Source organism: Trichechus manatus, unplaced genomic scaffold (genome assembly GCF_000243295.1).
Source record: "Trichechus manatus latirostris isolate Lorelei unplaced genomic scaffold, TriManLat1.0 scaffold00032, whole genome shotgun sequence".
NCBI lineage: Eukaryota > Metazoa > Chordata > Mammalia > Sirenia > Trichechidae > Trichechus > Trichechus manatus.
Window position 1 is genome coordinate 13,787,153 of NW_004443968.1, and position 5,804 is coordinate 13,792,956.

Sequence of the window (5,804 nt, forward strand, 5' to 3'; positions counted from 1 at the left end):
TATACATATAGTTATATATATTTTTTACAGATGGATAAATGATAAATAGATATAGAAAGGGTATAGAATTAGTTTTTTGGTATTCCAAAGCCAATGAGCATAAGCCAGTCAAAGCAAGGATAATTATGGGAAGACGCTTTGGTAACAGAAAATTGACGAGTTTTAATTTTGCGGTCAAATGCCACAGTCAATTCCAACTCATATCTACCCTATGCGTACTGCACTCTGTAGGATTTTCAAGGCTGTGACCTTTCGGGAGCATATTGCCAGTCCTTTCACTTTGGTGATACCAAAAGAAAAAAAAAAAAAAGTAAACCCGTTGCAGTCGAATTGATTCCAACTCATAGCGACCCTATAGGACAGAGTAGAACTACCTCATAGGGTTTCCAAGGAGAGCCTGGTGGATTCAAACTGCCGACCTTGTGGTTAGCAGCAGTAGCTCTTAACCACTACACCACTAGGGTTTCCAACGAGGTGATAAAACCAAAAAACCAAACCCATTGCTGTTGAGTTGATTCCGCCTCATAGCGACCTACATTTACAACAGCACCATTTATTCAGGATTCCTTAGGTGGTGCAAATTGTTAAGCACTTTACTACCAGCCAAAAGTGTGGTGGTTCAAACCCACCCAGAGACTCCTCGGGAGACAGGCCTGGCAATCTGCTTCCAAAACAATACTCTATGAAGCTGTCCTACTCAACACACATAAGGTCACTTTGAGTTGGAATCTACTCAGCAGAAACTAACAACGCTACCAATTATTCAAATCAGCAAGAATCTTAGAATTCATTGTGATGAAGGCACTTCTATGGACTAAACTAAGATTATCATTTGCTTTCCTAATGCAGAAATTCATTCAAAGATGACTGGATTTATTTTAGTTTTTTTCTAGAACTTGTTGTTAGGTGCCATCTAGTCAGCGCTGACACATAGAAACCCTACATACAACAGAACAAAACACTGCCCAGCACAGTGACTAGTACATGTTATTGATGTTGTTGTTAGGTGCCATCTAGTCAGTTCTGACTCATAGCGACCCTATGTACAACAGAAAAAAACACTGCCTGGTCCTGCGCCATCCTCATAATTGTTGCTATGTTTGAGCCCATTGTGGCAGACACTGTGTCAATCTATCTTCTTGAGGGTCTTCCTCTTCTTTGCTGACCCTCTACTTTACCAAGCATGATGTCCCTCTCCAAGGACTGGTCCCTCCTGATAACATGTCCAAACTACTTTTGAGACAAAGTCTTGCCATTCTTGCTTCTAAGGAGCATTCTGGCTGTACTTCTTCCAAGATAGATTTGTTCGTTCTTCTGACAATCCATGGTATATTCAATATTCTTTGCCAACAAAGACATTAATTCTTTTTTTGGTCTTTCTTATTCATTGTCCAGCTTTCATATGCATATGAGATTATAGAAAATACCACGGCGTGGGTCAGGTGCACCTTAGTCCTCAAAGTAACATCTTTGTTTTTTAACATGTTAAAGCGGTCTTTTACAGCAGATTTGCCCAATGCAATATGTTGTTTGATTTCTTGACTGCTGCTTCCATGGGCATTGATTGCAGATACAAGTAAAATGAAATACTTAACTTCAATCTTTTCTCCGTTTATCATGATGTTGCTTAAAATGAATGCCTATAATGACACCTGATTTTCAATATTATTCTTCTCTTTTCTAGAGGAAAGCCTTACAAAAAGCATTTCTTTAAAAAAAAAAATCACAGACTATTTCCTGGCTATTAATTAAGTTTGGTGATTATGGGAAAGATGATGACTTCTTGACTATCCATATGCAACCCCATATTTTCCAAGTCCTTGGATATTGCAGGGCCTTGGAACTAATTCTGGCCAATGAGAGGGGAGTGGAAGCAACAAGTGTTACTTTCAGGATGAAGCAATTAAGAGCTAGTGTGTGACTCTCTAATTTCTTTTTCTTTTTCATTCCAACTAATGAGGCCATGGAGGATCTACAAGATGCTGGAGTTTCCAACAACTGAGTCACTGAGGGGTTGTATAGAACAGGGACTCGCTCACCAATTGACACTGGATACAGCCTGTGAGTACGGAAGAAACTATTTGCTATGAGAAACCACTGAGATATCAGGATTATTCTGTTACTGCAGTGTAAACTGGGCTATCCTAATCAATTCAGTGAATTAGGCAAGAGAAAATATAAGATCCCTGGATCAAATTCCCCTGATAGTAAATATGGTTTAGAAATGAGAAAACAAAACAAACTAGCAAGAACATCTTAATTATTAGCAACATTAGACATGATGTGAATTGTTACTCCAAGAACTGAACTGATAGTGCATGTAGAACCCCACCTGTGAATTAAGGTTTCCATTTCATCCGAGGGGCTTTGCTGCCCACCGAGCAACTGATTCAGGCAGGCCGTGTGGAAGAGCAGATAAAGATTCCCATTAGCCCAGGAAAAAGGTTTTGAAACTCAGCTCCACGTGACTGCTCTTCTACTCTCTTTGTCAAGTGTAAAATATTAATGCTTGTCTCATGTGTTGTTAAAATTGCTCAGATAAAGTGTTTCAGTTACGATCTCTCACCGCGCCCCACCCTGGGAATAAAAAGCCTAAAAATGCACTATGTGTATATAAGGAACTGTATTTGTCTTTGGCATACATGCACCACCTACATGTGGATATATTTATATCTATGTCTGTATATCTATCTATTCTAGCATTGTATACGTATATATGGATATACGTATACAATGCTAGAATATGAAGGCATATGGCAAATATTTAGGAAATATTAGGAAATAAGCCCTGACACCTATTGGATGCACATGTTAGCATTAGGAAAAATTGGACTTTTCCAACTCTAATGCAGTATATCTTATTTACCTTTAAATTTAATGATCAAATTATTTTCACAATGGTATCTGACCCAAATTAATATTTGTAAAGTATGCATTTCTGATCTTAGATGTGTTGATATGAAAGAAAGCAGTCTTTATATCAAAAATAATTTTCCTGACAATTTCAGAAATATGTGCCTATTTATTTGCAAATTATAGTGGCCAGCTTTTGCTAAATCCTATGCAAGAGGTTACTCATATCACCATTCTCCTGCCTCCCTTCAGGTCTTTGTTTCATTTTTCTTGGGGAAAAAAAAAGAACATAACAGCAGTGAATTTCTGGTAAAACAACGGATTGAATAATAATTTTCTATTCCTCTAGTTTACATATTAAACTCTGGTCCCTTTTAATATCCTAAGCAGGAACTTAATTCAAACATCCTGTGAATTCATTAGCATTGATTTGACTGTCTGATATCCATCACATTCTTTGGATTTCCTGCCTTCTTCAAGTTCTATTCTTCTCCTGCCTCTTTTGGATTTTAAGCAATTATAATGAAGTGATCAGTAATTTTGCACTTTTCCCCTTTTATCTTATTGGAAAGCTCTGTCTTTACAGTTTCTCTTATTTATCTAGTGCTATTATAATAGAAGAGCCTTGGTGGCACAGTGGTTAAGAGATATAGCTGCTAACCAAAAGGTCAGCAGTTTGAATCCACCAGCCGCTCCTTGGAAACCCTATGGGGCAGTTCTAGTCTGCCCTATAGGGTCGCTATGAGTCGGAATCGACTCAACTGCAATGGGTTTGGTTTGGTTTCTTTTGGCTATAACAGAAATACCACAAGTTTATAACATAAAATAAAACAAATTTTTTTTCTCACAGTTTAGGAGGCTGTTATTGCTGTGATGTGCCGTCGAATCAATTTCGACTCATAACGACCCTATAGATCTGAATTCAGGGTTCTGGCTCTAAAGGAAGGTTTTCTATCTCTGTCGACTCTAGGGGAAGGTCCTAGTCTCTTTGCGCTTGTGCTCCTGAATGATCTTCATGTGGCTTGGCATCTATCTTCCTCCATCTCTGCTTGCTAGTTTGTGTTTAATCTGTTTTATATCTCAAAAGAGATTAACTCAAGATACACTTTACACTAATCCTGCCTCATTAATGTAACAAAGACAACCCATTCCCAAATGGGATTATAACCACAGACATAGAGGTTAGGATTTACAACACATGTTTTGAAGGACATAATTCAATCCATAACACAGTTAAGAGAAAAATATAAAAATTAAAAAGTTCTAATACAAGAATGGGGGTCCCTGGGTGGTAAAAATGGTTAACACGTTCAATTGCTAATCAAAAAGTTGGAGGTTCCAGTCCACTCAGAGGCACCTCTGAAGAAAGGACTGACAATCTACTTCCAAAAAATCAGACATTGAAAACCCTGTAGAGCACGGTTCTACTCTGACACAAATGAGGTTGAAGTAAGTCAGAATCAACTTGACAGCAGTTGGTTTCAGTATAAGGGCGATTTATGGTACTATGAGATCACAGAAAATACATAGGTACACATGTTATTGATATAGTGGACCACAAGTGTTCAAATACTTGCTGTGCCTTTACCAGCTGAATGACATTGGACAGGGAATAACACTGTACTGAGAACTACCTTATTTTTACACAAGTAACACACACTTCCTATGTTTGTTTGCCAACCGTGCCCTCACCCTTGAGATATTTTCATAAGCATGCTGAGCAACGTGAAAAAAAAATCGGCATAGCAGCCCTTGGTAAAATACCACAGGAGGGAGTGCGCTTGGCAAACAAACGTAGAAGGTGCGCATTATTTGTGTAAAAATATTGTAGTCAGCTTAGTTGTCACCTAAGGATCATCAACAAGTTTCAGAGTCTTTTCTGACATCTAGTTTGGTCTTTTCTTTCTTTCTTGTCTTTTTAATGACCTTCTGCTTTCTTCATGTGTGATGTTCTTGATGTCATTCTACAACTCATCTGGTCTTCAGTCATTAGTGTTCAATGCATCAAATCTGTTCTTGAGATGGTCTGTAAATTCAGGTGGGATATTCTCAAGTTCGTACTTCGGCTCTTGTAGAGTAAAAGCGCTGAACAGAAGATTTCAAAGGGCAGCTCGAAAAGACAAAGTAAAGCATTATAATGATATGTGCAAAGACCTGGAGTTAGAAAACCAAAAGGGAAGAACATGTTCGGCATTTCTCAAGCTGAAAGAACTGAAGAAAAAATTCAAGACTTGAGTTGCAATAGTGAAGGATTCTATGGGCAAAATACTGAATGACTCAGGAAACATCAAAAGAAGATGGAAGGAATACACACAGTCACTGTACCAAAAAGAATCGGTCGTTGTTTACTCATTTCAGTAGGTAGCATATGATCAAGAACAGATGGTACTTAAGGAAGAGCTTGAAGCTGCACAGAAGACATTGACAAAAAAGACATTGACAAAATACCAATTCAGATGTTCCATCAAACGGATGCAACGCTGCAAGCACTCACTCATCTACGCCAAGACATTTGAAAGACAGATACCTGGTCAACCGACTTGAAGAGATCTATATTTATGCCTATTCCAAAGAAAGGTGATCCAACAGAATGCAGAAATTACTAAACAATATCATTAATGTCACACGAAAGTAAAATTTTGTTGGAGATCATTCAAAAGCAGTTGTAGCAGTACATTGATAGAGAACTGCCAAAAATTCTAGCTGGATTCAGAAGAGGATGTGGAATAAGGGACATCATTACTGATATCAGATCCTGGATGAAAGCAGAGAATGCCAGAAATATGTTTACCTGTGTTTTATTGCCTATGCAAAGACATTAGACTGTGTGGATTGTGACAAATTATGGATAACTTTCCGAAGAATAGGAATTCTACAACACTTCATTGTGCTCACGAGGAACCTGTACACAGATCAAGTGGCAGTCCTTCAAACAGAACAAAGGGATATCA